This window comes from Somniosus microcephalus, chromosome 21, assembly GCF_052327205.1.
Source record: "Somniosus microcephalus isolate GS21.2 chromosome 21, FLI_Smic_1.0, whole genome shotgun sequence".
Lineage (NCBI taxonomy): Eukaryota > Metazoa > Chordata > Chondrichthyes > Squaliformes > Somniosidae > Somniosus > Somniosus microcephalus.
This window is the reverse complement of record NC_141007.1, coordinates 55,950,133-55,964,012: the sequence shown is the minus strand read 5'-3', so window position 1 is coordinate 55,964,012 and position 13,880 is coordinate 55,950,133.

Below are 13,880 nucleotides of genomic sequence, written 5' to 3'. Positions count from 1 at the left end.
TGTGATTGTGGGAGTGCTTTAGGACCAGCACGGTAAAAGAGTACTCAGGCGCCGTCTCAAAAAGAGGACATTATTGTGTTATAATCTTTAATATTCGTAAATGAAAGGCTGACGCAGTTTTAGTACAACGAGTTAGTGGTTTGATGTAAGGTGTTATTGAAGTACATTGTGAGCTGTTGTATAAACCTTTACACTGCGAATACATTTGGATGGTATTTTCAACTGAACCGAATTTGGTCAGAGGCCCTAAAAATAATTAACCGGGAGAAAGAAGTAAGCGAGATATTTGGGGCCAAGTTGATCCCAAGATGACACGCCTAGGAGGCGGCAATCAGTAGATCATATGGCAACTCCACAGGTGAGTAGGTTTTGGAGTCTTACAAAGTACTGTTGATGACTGTCCAACCAGTTTGCTTTATTCATGGCCTCTGAAGCAGTAAGCTTGGAATTCTTGTCACTTTGTTCCAGATAACAGTAAGCTGGCCTTACCTTGGACAAGCAGCGGGGATCGTACCAGCGCGTTGTGGCAGCTGCATGATTTTAGCCATTTATACTCCACAAATATGTCTACACGTGCTTGGAAGTTCCTAAGTCTGGCCGTCGCCAACCTGTGTTTAAATGTTCTCTCCTTGGATGTGTTCTTAGGGGAGGCGAATGAGCATTCCATATCAGACAAATGGAAAATACATGGGTTCCTCAGTAGTTTGTTTGGGAGATATGATGCTGGCTATATCAGGCAGGTGTCTGAACAGAAAATATGGTATTTTCAACCAAAACCAATTTAAAATGAGAAGTATAGCGAGAATAGGCAAGACACATCCAACACAGCAAAGCAGGAGGACCAACCTGTGGCTACTAACCCTTGGCAGTCTGACTCTTCAGGCACCACAATCGTGTATATTTCTTATTTCCTGGTTTGTCCTGTTTGCATTTTGTGAGTCTGGAGATTTGCAAAGGGCTGTTTCAATGATAGTGCTTCATTGGTGCACAAATCCTAAACCCGAACATCAACACTCATTAACATGAGCAGCTCGAGATAACTGAAAATGAATGGGAACATGGGCGTAATCTTTCTTTGTGACTCCTAAGGCTCTGTGGTAGGGCCTCTGCTGTCCAGGAAGATAAAAACTCGGATTCTACCATTATCAACACAATAGAAATAATCTACCATCATCGATCCTTCTTTGGAAAACCAAATATACATTTGATAATGGCACACCGAATCGTGTTGCGACACTGACAGAAAGAAGTATGTACATGCCTTTCTGAACATTACCTCCAGTATTTCCTTTTGTAAGAGGTTTGACTTTGATTTCTGATTGTAAAACTGCAGCTCTGCTAATCCATTGTATGAGGCTCAAAAGGCTTTGAACAACTGAATCGCTTTTATATAACACATTCGGTGCATCCTAATAATAAACAAGCTTACAATAGAGTGTGGGCGCTACAGATAGCTGTACTTTCTAAATATAGAACAATTGGCATCAACTTCCATTATCCGGGATCTCCTGTTGAACTACATTTTCTTTTACACTAATCACCTCCAGCCATCTCGTCACTGCGCCGAATATAGAAAAAAAATATCGGTTTGTGGACCTGTTGGATTCCAATTGTCTTACGAAGATTCCCAGGAGGTGGTGTGGGACGGAACTGGGGAAGACAGTGCGATCCAGCCTTCCATTTGGCTACACACTCAGTTTCATCGTCAATTTAAACCATCGCGCCGTCAAAACAGGTGGCCTTTGGGGCAATTCAGTCGAGAGGCGGTGGAAGGTTCGGTGAGGACACCAAAGTGTGAAAGGATGGTTCAGTGCAACTACTAAGGTTACTGTTGGGCTGAAAATGAACACTGCAAGATAAAAACGAAACAACTGTAAACATACTCTTTATTGTGTAAAGGTGCATGGTGGGACCCCTCTGAGGCTCGGGAAATATAAATTCGGCATTTCCCAGCAGCTTATGAGTAACTGAACTGTACTTTCAGATTGAGGTCAGATCACGAGCAACACTCACGTCTCTCATGAGATCATCTCTCAAGCATATCACTGTGCGGATGTTTGAGATTGTGTACGCTTGTTTAGCGTTTATGTATCATGGGACTATGAATGTTTCGCTGTATATATGTGTATACAGTGTCTCAATAATCTCTTGGACATTTTATAATATCTTGATCTATTCCAACAGATTTTAACGGGAGTTTTGATATTGCGAATGAAATGACGCACTTTCTGAGTCTCTTAAGATACTTTACATTACTGTCTGCACACAGGTCAAGTGTGACACGGATAGATTGCTAATTTTACAAAAACACTGCAATGTGGGTACTTAACGTGTTTTTAGAATATTGTTTCTAACCGATTTAAATCTAAATGTATCCACAGAACCACCTTCCTTGATTACCTGTAACCGGCCTGTTCAAATTTTCATTAATAAAATGGATGAAAGGCGGCGCATTGATAAAAAGAAGCTCGAATTTTGCCAAATATATTCTCTGAAGCCGGAGGCGAACATGTTACGATGCTCTGCAAAACGAGGGCGGGCGGTGTTGTGAAAAAAAAACTGCTGCTGATTTTGTTTCTATATATCATGTGTTCAGTCTGGTTATCTAAATAATAATTAAAGATTGCATTTAGATAGCGTATTAACACGTCTTCAGGACTCCCGAAGGCGCTTCACACTGGTGTGAATTGGAGAGTCAATTCGGGCACGGTTTCACACTAAAAGCAAATCAGAAGACCAGTTAATATTAAACAAAGGCAAAATACTACGGATGCTGGAAATCTGAAATAAAAAACGGAAAATTTTATCTCTTCTGCTTCCGCCGTATCCCCTTCTGTTCTTCTGTTCTTTCCTCCCCTCCCCCCTTTCCCTGTTGCTTAAAACCCTTTACATCTCGAACTTTTTCCAGCTCGGATGAAAGGTCATCGACCTGAAACGCTAACTCTGTTTCTCTCTCCACAGATGCTGCCTGACCGGTTAATCTGTGCTGGTTGAGGGAAGATTGTTGGCCAGAGCATTTGTTGTTCTTGAATTTCTTTTGCCACCCGCAGGAACTGGCAGGTTTAACCTGGGAAAGAGGGTTCGCGGACGATGCGGCACTCCCAGCAGTACTGCACTGGAGCATCACATAGAGCTGAACACCCGCAATCTCCCGACTCAGGGGCGAGAGTTATACAAGGAGACAGTTACAGTTCAGAAGGAGTCAGGTCAACATCCCAGTTGTGCAATTTATAAAGTCTCTCTCTCTGGACTGAACTGATTTGTAGAGTCTAACTCCCGGCCAAGACGAATGAACTGTCAGGCGGGGGTGGCGGGGATGTAAAACTGTAAACATTTCCTAAATTAGTTTGTGGGGAATCACGAGGCTGTGTTTATGGCACCATTTACTTCAACGGACAAGGGCGAGAAAACGCTCGGGGATAAACACACTGGGGTTTCAGCACATGGGTGAAGTGAAATGACACCAATAAGACGAACAAGCCCCGCAGTCCCCGGGGGTGGCGGTCGGTCTCTTGACCAGCCTGTGTCTACAAGGCGTTCAAAAGCGGCCTCCCGCTCACTGAGCACCCGAATGGCAAGGCTCCCATTCTCCATCGGGCAGGATCTTCCGCCCAGAATTCATGGGGTCGTTCACAGGTCTGGATGGGTGGCTTGCTCAAGCACTGCTGTCTTATCCTCCCATCGTGGCCCCAAACAACAGTTACTGCAGGATGCCCCACCCATCTTCAACTGCAATCGTGTTCTTATGTAACCCTGGGTGTGAACTAGGGTCCGGCTATTCTCCCTCTCTCTGTATATATAAATAAATAATATATATTTTCTTGAACATATTTAAAGTTTGAGCTTTCACACTAGGCGGCGATTCATAGCATTCCCTTGGTGAGAGGACATTCACCCAAACTCCTGCTTCTAGCCCAGATTTTAGAAATTTTGCAATCGTGCTTTCTTGTTCCACGGAACCATTGATAATTTCTATTGTAACCCTCTGTCCTCACAATAGTGCTCTTCCTCCCTACAGCCTAACAAAAAATCGAATGTTTTCAGAACGCAATGATCCAAATCTGGAACCCACCCAGTTTCTCTTCATCTGGAGTCTCACCTAGTCAGTGAGCGGACCGGATACATTGGTCGAACTGTGCCCCGGCCGAGGCATCGCTCAGCTAATGTTACCGTTTATAGAAATCACGATCATTTTTATGCATGTTAGGACCTGAAGTAACTTCATTGCCGATGTCCCTGTTGCTCAGACACGGACTGTGTTGGAAGATCGGCCGCCATATTTCGGTCTGAAGGTGTCTGTCTGCAATCAGAATAGCGAGGCTTTCAAATGGGGCAGGGACTCGATCGCTCTATAATATACCGCACAAAATGTCTTTCACCTAATTATTAATATTAACGAGACGATCTTTCTAGCAATGATGCACTTTGCTAGATTTGTAATCGTGTAATAGTCGTTTACTGGTTTCAATGGAAACCGCTTACCAGCGCGAATTCCAACACAGTGGAACAATGGCCGGCCAGCTCCCCGGCAGCTCGATTCTCTTTCCATCTCGAGCCATTTACTGTGGGTGTAAACTTGTTTTGATCATTTTTTCCCAATCACCGTCTGTTGGAAATATAGATCCTAGTCTTTGCAAAGCTACTGCTGTTATAGTGGCATTGTGAGATGGCTGTTAAATAATCAGAATGACTGCTCTGGGCGGTTAAGGTTGGTTTGTTTTAAGTTAAAAATAACACAGCTTTAAAAGACGATTTTGATTTTCAGACAATTGCCCTCGATTGGTTCATGTTTTGTCGATGTCCTTTTCATACATAGTGGACATTTCACGTTGACGTTAATGATTAAATCCACATGTAAATGTTCATAAACAATGCCTCGGCAAACCTTTCAGCGGCTCCTTTATAAGAGAAATGATTATCCCACACCAAAGTAAGGTAACCCTAACCCGAACTCTAGAAGTAACCGGACCCTAAGAACACATATGGAACGAAACAATTTGCAAACGATTGTACTGCTAAAAGTCGTGGCAATTCTTATTTGACTTCACTTTACATCACCTTTGTATGGAAACGATTTCATTCATGTCAAAGAAAATTAATGGGTCAGACTTTTTAAATTCCCTTTTTGTAATAAACGAAGTTGTACAATAAAGCAAGCGATCACTGCAATACCTGTATAAGTCAGCGATGGAACCATAGTTCAGTTGCTAGAAGATTCTCAAATGCTGTAAATTGAACCTTGTATAGAAAGTGAGATTAGTTACCCGATTGGGAAATCTTTACTCCTGTATATCTGAGGTTGATGTACATCTGAGGAATACTCAAAATCGGTATATACCGTATATTTATAATATATGCGTAGTATATATCTGAGGTATAAATGCAGTAAACTACAGCCGAACCATACTGTGTATCTGTGGTATACTATATATCTGTAGTAAATATATAGTTGAGGTATACTATATATTAGAGGTGAAGTATACTGTATATCTATGATATATGTACATAATGTCAGATTTGGTACTGCATCTTAGTTCAATAATGCTTGTCAATCTACTATGTCTATTGCACCTGGCAGCTTGATCAGTTGAAGCATGCCAACCCAACTTTACCTCTGCTGGTGTCTTCTGTAAATCCAGTTCAACCACCAAGATTAACATCAAATTTTATTCCTGGTAAGTCTGTCAGAGTCCCTTCTCTCTGGTTCAATTGGTGCCCATCCCATTGTCCTCAAAATAAGGGTTTCTTGTGCTACACCATCTTTTCAATCTCTCTTACTCCCAGTCCACTTGCCTTCTCTTTGGAAATTTGATAATATTCATCCTATCCCTTCTAATCTCTGCTCAATTGCCCTTAAATTGATACTTTCAACATTTATGTAAGCTACTATTAACGCCCAAATTATCCATCACCTTGAAAGTTCTGGCCTAATGCATGAACACCAGCACCCACAATACACTTGTGATCTTGTCACCTATGATATGCACACCTGGAGCTCTAATCTTGAATACTTTGGTGAATAATCTGTTATTGTCTTAGACATTTCCAAAGCCTCTGACAGGGTTTAGCACCATGCACCTCTAAACAAGTTACCATCACATGCCCATCATATGGCCTAACACCAAAGCTATGTTTCTTTAGATCACTTTATCTGTGATATAGTTGATGGTCCATACTCTGACTGTCTTTGATGGTACCACCCTTTGTCCTTCTTCATTTATTGACATTGTGTTGTCCTCAACAATATCTTCTGATCTCAATATCCTCTGAACTCCCATCTCCAAAACTGCCAAAGCTGCCCCCAGAAGCTCAGCTTCTTCCTTTAAGCCCTAACCTTTTGTTATTCTCAACAACTCAACTCTCTATAAAGCCCCTGTCCTTCCAAGAATTGAATATTTGGTAAGAATGTTCTCGCAGATTCTTTGACAGGACACAATTTCTCCTTCACTTTCAGCCACCAAGCTCTCTCTTTCTATTCTAACAATTTTGTATTTCTCTATTTTATCAATACTATTATGATCGGTGCTCCTTAAAATGTTCTACCATTGTTTCTCCAAAGCACTAAATATGCCTTTATGCATTCTTGGTTTACTGTTTATCTGTACACAGTGTGGTGAATCGAATTCATTCTTTCCCAGCACCTCAGTGCTATGGAACTAATAATCTTCTCTGCCCATCCATCTAAAATATTCAGATTTTCAAAATCCAAGCTTGGTTTAACTTACATTTGATCTCATAGTTTGTCTCGTCTTTGTATCCTTTCCCACCTTGGTGATGTCCGGCACTTTAGGCCTTGGCCTAACATGGTTTCTAATTTTGTTTTAAAATATCGGAGATGAATGTATACATGTTATATTTTATATGGCCCTTTATGGTTTCTGAAAGTGGTTCAAGTACAACGAGTTACTTTCCTGTGGTGACCATTATTGTGTAAGGAAGGTGGGCGCCATGTTTCGTACAGCTGCAGGAACAGCAGTGAGATAACTGACCAGTTAATCTGTTTTAGTGATACTGGTTAAAGGAAAAGCATTGGCTACCAGGGGAAATCCCTGCTTTGTCTTCAAATAGTATCAGAGATCTTTAACCTGGGCAAGTAGACAAGACCTCGATTTAATATCTCAACCAAAGGGCAGCATCTCCATTATGGCAGTCCTTTCAGTGATGTACTGCCTCCGTCAGTCCAGATTATGTGCTTCGTTGCTCGAGTGGGCCTGGAACCCACTACCTTCTGATCAGACACAAAACTATTACCAATTGATTCAAGCTGACATTGACACACACGGGATATCTGAGTTATATCTGCGGTGTACTGTGAATCTACACTGTTTGCACATCTGTTGTATGTGTACATTTGAAGTTTCTAAATGCATTAATTGTATATCTACGCATACTGTACATCTGCAGTGAAAGTATATTGTGTATATGCAGTGTACTGTGTCCCTGCAGTAGCAGCTGCATATCTGCAATATATGCGCACCTGTGGTAGACTGTATATGTGTTGTATGCGGGTTCACTTGTGCATAGTCCTTGCAATTGGAGCACTTAAACAAGGGTAAAAGAAAGTTTGGGGAAACATCGGAGCGCGAAAGGGAAATGTCGGTTTTTTAAAAACAATTGTAGTACTGTAATATCATGTGCAAAACCTTAGTAGTTGATGCACTTTAGCCCTTGAAAGGATTGATTGCTCAACCGCGCGCATACCCTACTTTCTGGGAGTAGTAGCCTGTAACATCCTGGCAAACAGTCGGGAATTTGTAGCTGTATCGACCCTGAGCACAGAAACAAGCCGAGCCTGACAAGGTCATTTTAATATTCTGCCAAATAAAAGGTTATTCTGGGGAGAGCACAAACCCTTAGTAAGGTGGAGACAGCACTTACAGAGGACAGAATTCGACTTCTGAAAACTTATTTTAGAGATATGCGAACTAAAAGACATCTGAAGGAGTTGGTGTAAGAACATTCTTATTGTTACTTGCAGCGGGGGGAAATGCCAGCGAATGGATATCAGAAAAAAGATACAAATATCCACTTTATGATAAAACAAAACACACATGCACAAAACACACAGCACACCTTCACGTATTTTTTATGCATTGTCTCTATCCCAATATTTTGCATTTTTTGTCAAACTTAATTATATTTTTTAATGGAACGCTTCCAAGTGGAATAAATATAAACAGGCACTAGTGCAGAACTAAAAGAAAAAGCAGACGAATGCTGGAAATCTAACAAAAGCACAGAAAATCCGGGGCGGGTTAACTTTTTTGGGGAGAATCCGTTCACCAGAAGGCTTCAGACGAGGGGTTCTACCCGGACCATTAATCCCGCCTTTCTCTTTCAGATACTGACTAACCCGTGGTGTATTACCAGCATTTTCTATTTGTGTACAGAATGAAAACTTGCTTTGTTCTAAATATCACTCATGTATGGAAATGTTAGACTCTGCACTAATGGTAAAAGATGGAGTTGCAGTTATTGTTACAGGAAGCGCCGGTAGGGCACGGGTGTTGGAGCAGCTCAGGGGCTTTCAGGACTTGTTGGAACAGATCCACAAACACTGACAGTAAACCACGGGCTTTTGACAAATCACCAGGGAAAGATCTGCTGTAACTGAGCACCAACAGTTCAATTGTGAAATGTTGCCAGTACTTTTAACCTTTTCAATACTGAACTTTTTTTTTAGTTTCGGGGGTGTGGGGGTGCTGGAACTCAACATATTTTCCACTCTTTTCTAATATTCTAAATTGGAAATTACTTAAAAGTGCACCGACTACCACACAGCAGCGCCTGTTGTACACACCACACACACACACACCTTGGATGGAAAGTAAGTCTTGGATGTGACGAAATGTCTCAGGTTCTGTCATTAAACCGAGTCAGCGTGGTGACTGTTCCCATCACAAACTCATTGTGCACATTGCCATGCTCTTAACGTGTAAATCTTAATGAAAAGGCATTCTAATGACAGATGAAACAGCTGCCGTCAGGTGATGAAAGGTTGGAAAACACCGGTGACTCAACGCTAACCTGGAAGGGGATCAGATATTACTCTCTGATTGATCATCCACAATTCCACTTTGAATGTCTAGCTTCCAACCACGGGGGGGATCTCTTTGTGATCAAAGTGGACTGCAGGCTGAAAACAATCACTGCCCCTGGATAAACACCATTATAAAAATTGTGCCGACTGCAGCAACAGCAGGGTCAGGACTGTGCTTTGATCTGCTAGAATGGGCAATGTGCGAGTACAATGGCGGTGACCTAGCCCTGGTTCCCCGGTGTAATGGGCCGTGGGTTCAGTCCATTAAACATCAAAATCAAGCATTAAATTAACAGATTTACAACAATAACCTTTCATTTTTCTCATTTGATTCAATTATTATTAATGCCTCCTCGTTTATCATGTTCTCTATTTGTCTCTCGCTTCATTCCCCCATTTCCGATGTTCCCCGCTACGCCAACTCTCGATTCTGTGTTCACTTTGTATCTCCTTGCTTTACTCTGGTTCCTTTTTCGAACAGAGTTGCAAAAATAGCAGTATTAACGAATGGCGGAGGCACCAGGGGAAGCGGCGTGGGTGTTAGTGGAGGCGGCTGGCTTCAGAATGAGATGCCTTTCCGATCTTAAAACTCGACATCATTGATTCGGAAAATGGCGTTTCGATTTGAAAGTTGAAGTTTCCTTTGTACCCCAAAGCGTGGACGTGGGCGGAAAGGCTGCTCGATATATTTCCTTGGTTCCTGTGTTCCATCTGTAAATATGATCGTCAGATACAATGTGGTGTTCCAGCCTTACACCAACGTGCGTTGGTTTCTTTCTCCCCCCCCCCCCCCTTTCACCAATCCATGAGAGTGAGAAGTACTGACTGAAGGAATAGGGGGGGGGGGGGGGGGGGGTCTCTGACTGGACTAAATAAGGATGCAAGAAGACTTAAGAGTGACTTGGATGGAGAGGGATTCCAAGATTTTTCAGGCTTCACCAGCATGTTGCCCAGCTCAGATCCAAAGGTTGAGTTCATCAGTAGCCATACAACCAATTAGAGACTGGAAATAATATACCTACAAAAGAGAGAACATTGGAAAAAAAATGGCTGAATGTTAAAATCGTTGTAAATGTTCTGTCAATGCTAAGATTAAGTCATTTCAGAGGTTTTCATGAAATATTCAAATATAATTGGCATCATATCATTCATTACCTGTGGACAAGCCAGATAATGTTATATACCCTAGACATTACTCTTATGGACTTCATAGGCCTAATATAAGGGGAACTTTGCACTTCAAAATCTTGCCATTGTATCATGTTTATATTTGTGTATTCTGCAAGAAAACTTAAAAGCAATTAGTGCTATGTAATGTTTTATTGAGAATGCCTCTTCCTTGCCCAGCAAATAAGGGTAAATATATAAGGATCATTCTGGAGGACTGAGCCATTCTTCAAATTCAGAGGGAGGTTATGAATAATAACCCTTGATTTTTTTAGTAGTACAAAATAGTACAAGAGGACAAATGCAAATTAATATAATCTCTTAAGTTTTATATTTCTTAGTCCTAGACATAAAAAATCCAAACCATAAATGGATGGAATAGTCTGATGATCTGGTATTCTGTTAGACACTGATGTATTTAGTCTCACACAATTTCTAAAATGTATTACATGATTGTAACATTGATTTCTTATGAAAATGCCTGTTCCCGAATGTGACAGTCTGCCCAACTTGTATTCTAGCTGGCAGTGTTGGCCTGAGCTCAAAGATACCAATATATGTGGATGAATAAAAGCAGTTGCTTTAGCCATCCTCAGTTGTCTCCCATGTCTGATTATGTTTGTTTAGTGAGAGAGCGCAAGAGAGGGACATTTTAACTAAATACAATAGCTGCCAGGCAGACAGTACCCATGTGAAAAGTAAAGTTAGTGGTTTCACAGTGAGAAAGTGAAAGGACCTTGTCTGTTGATGACACTATGCAGGATACACAGATACAGATGCCCTATTCTGAATGACATGGCATATTTGAAGATTTTAAATGAAAGAAATTTGCATGGGATCAATAAATAAATCCTGCATCTCCTTGGTATGATCAGTCTTGAAATTGAAGTGTCCTGTTAACATTAAAATAATACTTCTTTCAAAAGTATTGGCGGAACAGCTTAAGCATCTGAGAACTTGCTTCTCCCATTTCTTTCTTAATATTTTAATATTTAAAATATAACAATTTAGACGATGAACTGATTTCACTATTTTTTTAAATGTATTAATTGATGGGATGTGGGCATCGCTGGCTAGGCCTGCATTTAGTGCCCATCCCTAATTGCCCTTGAGAAGATGGTGGTGAGCCGCCTTCTTGAACCGCTGCAGTCCATATGGTGTAGGTACACCCACAATGCTGTTAGGAAGGGAGTTCCAGGATTTTGGCCCAGCGACAGTGAAGGAATGGCGATACAGGTCCAAGTCAGGATGGTGTGTGGCTTGGAGGGGAACTTGTAGGTGGTGATGTTCCCATGCATCTGCTGCCCTTGTCCTTCTAAGTGGTAGAGGTCACGGGTTTGGAAGGTGCTGTTGAAGGAGCTTTGGCGAGTTGCTGCAGTGCATCTTGTAGATGGTACACACTGCAGCCACAGTGCGCCAGTGGTGGAGGGAGTGAATGCTGAAGGTGGTGGATGGAGTGCCAATCAAGCGGGCTGCTTTATCCTGAATGGTGTCGCGCTTCTTGAGTGTTGTTGGAGCTGCACTCATCCAGGCAAGTGGAGGGTACATAGATACATAGATACATAGAAGATAGGAGCAGGAGTAGGCCATTCGGCCCTTCGTGCCTGCTCCGCCATTCGATGAGATCATGGCTGATCCTTTAATTCAGTATCCCGTCCCCGCCTTCTCTCCGTAACCCTTAACCCCTTTTGCCCGTAGAAATATATCTAATTCCCTCTTAAATATATTTAATGAGCTGGCGTACACTGCCCTCTGTGGCAATGAGTTCCACAGGTTCACCACTCTCTGAGTGAAGAAATTCCCCCTCATCTCTGTCCTAAATGGTTTAGCCCTTATCCTTAAATTATGTCCTCTAGTTCTGTTCTCACCCGCCAAGGGAAACATTCCTTCTGCATCCAGTCTGTCTAGACCTGTCAGAATTTTATACACTTCTATGAGGTCCCCTCTCAATCTTCTAAACTCCAGTGTGTACATCCCTAAACTACATAGTCTCTCCTCATAGGTCATTCCCGCCATTCCTGGTATCAGCCTGGTGAATCGCCGCTGCACCCCCTCCATGGCAAGAACATCCTTCCTCAGATGAGGCGACCAAAACTGTACACAGTACTCGAGGTGTGGTCTCACCAGTGCCCTGTACAGCTGCAGCAAGGTATCCCTGTTCCTGTATTCTAACCCTTTTGCTATGAAGGCCAGCATACCGTTTGCCTTCTTGACCGCCTGTTGCACCTGCATGCTCGCCTTCAGTGACTGGTGTACAAGAACACCCAGGTCTCTCTGTACTTCCCCCTCTCCCAATCTATTGCCATTTAAATAATAATTTGCCCTCCCGTTCCTGCACCCAAGGTGGATAACTTCGCACTTGTCCACATTATAGTGCATCTGCCATTTATCCGCCCAATCGCCCAGTCTGTCCAAATCGCTCTGGAGCTTCCTGGTCTCTTCCTCTGAGCCCACCCCCCCTCCTAGTTTAGTGTCGTCTGCAAATTTGGAAATGCTGCATCCGACTCCCTGATCCAGGTCATTAATGTAAATTGTGAACAGCTGGGGGCCCAGGACAGATCCCTGTGGTACCCCACTTGTTACTGCCTGCCATTCAGAAAATGAGCCGTTTATTCCAACTCTCTGTTTTCTATCTGACAGCCAGTTCCCTATCCACGCCAAAACTTTCCCCTTTATCCCATGAGCCTCAATTTTCCATGCTAATCTTTTATGTGGGACCTTATCGAAGGCCTTTTGGAAGTCCAGGTACACCACATCTACTGGCTCTCCCCCATCTATTCTACCAGTTACTCCCTCAAAAAATTCCAATAGATTAGTCAAGCACGATTTACCCTTTGTAAATCCATGTTGACTCTGTCCTATCCTGTCCCCATTTGCTAAGTGCTCCGCTATTTCATCCTTAATGATGGACTCCAGCATTTTGCCCACAACTGATGTAAGGCTTACAGGTCTGTAATTACCTGCTTTTTCCCTACCCCCCTTTTTGAATAGTGGGGTAACGTTAGCTACCCTCCAATCCATCGGCACTGTTCCCGAGTCTAATGAATTCTGAAAAATCATCCTTAGTGCATCCGCTATCTCTAGGGCCACCTCCTTCAGTACCCTAGGATGCATGTTATCAGGCCCTGGGGATTTGTCCACCTTCAATCCCTTTAGCTTCCTTAACACCATATCCTTAGAGATATTGATTTGCGTCAGTTCCTCCGTTGCCAATGTCCCTATTTTTCCCGATATCCCAGGGAGGTTTTTTGTGTCTTCCTTCGTAAAGACTGACCCAAAGTATGCATTTAGTTGATCTGCCATTTCCTTATTTCCCATTATATATTCCCCCGTATCTGACTGCAATGGACCAACTTTGGTTTTCACCAGTCTTTTCCTTTTGATATATTTATAAAAGCTTTTGGAGTTAGTTTTTATATTTTCCGCCAGCTTGTTTTCGTAAGCTATTTTGCCCCTCTTGATCATGCCCTTTGCCCTCCTTTGCTCTATCTTAAACTGTTCCCAATCTTCCGCTCTGGCGCTTTTTTTGGCTATTTTATACGCCCTATCTTTGGATTTTATGCTGTCTCTAATTTCCCCTGTTATCCACGGTTGAGTCACCTTTTTAGATTTCCTTTTATGCCAGATTGGTATAAACAATTTTTGCAATTTTGTCATTCTATCTTTAAATGTT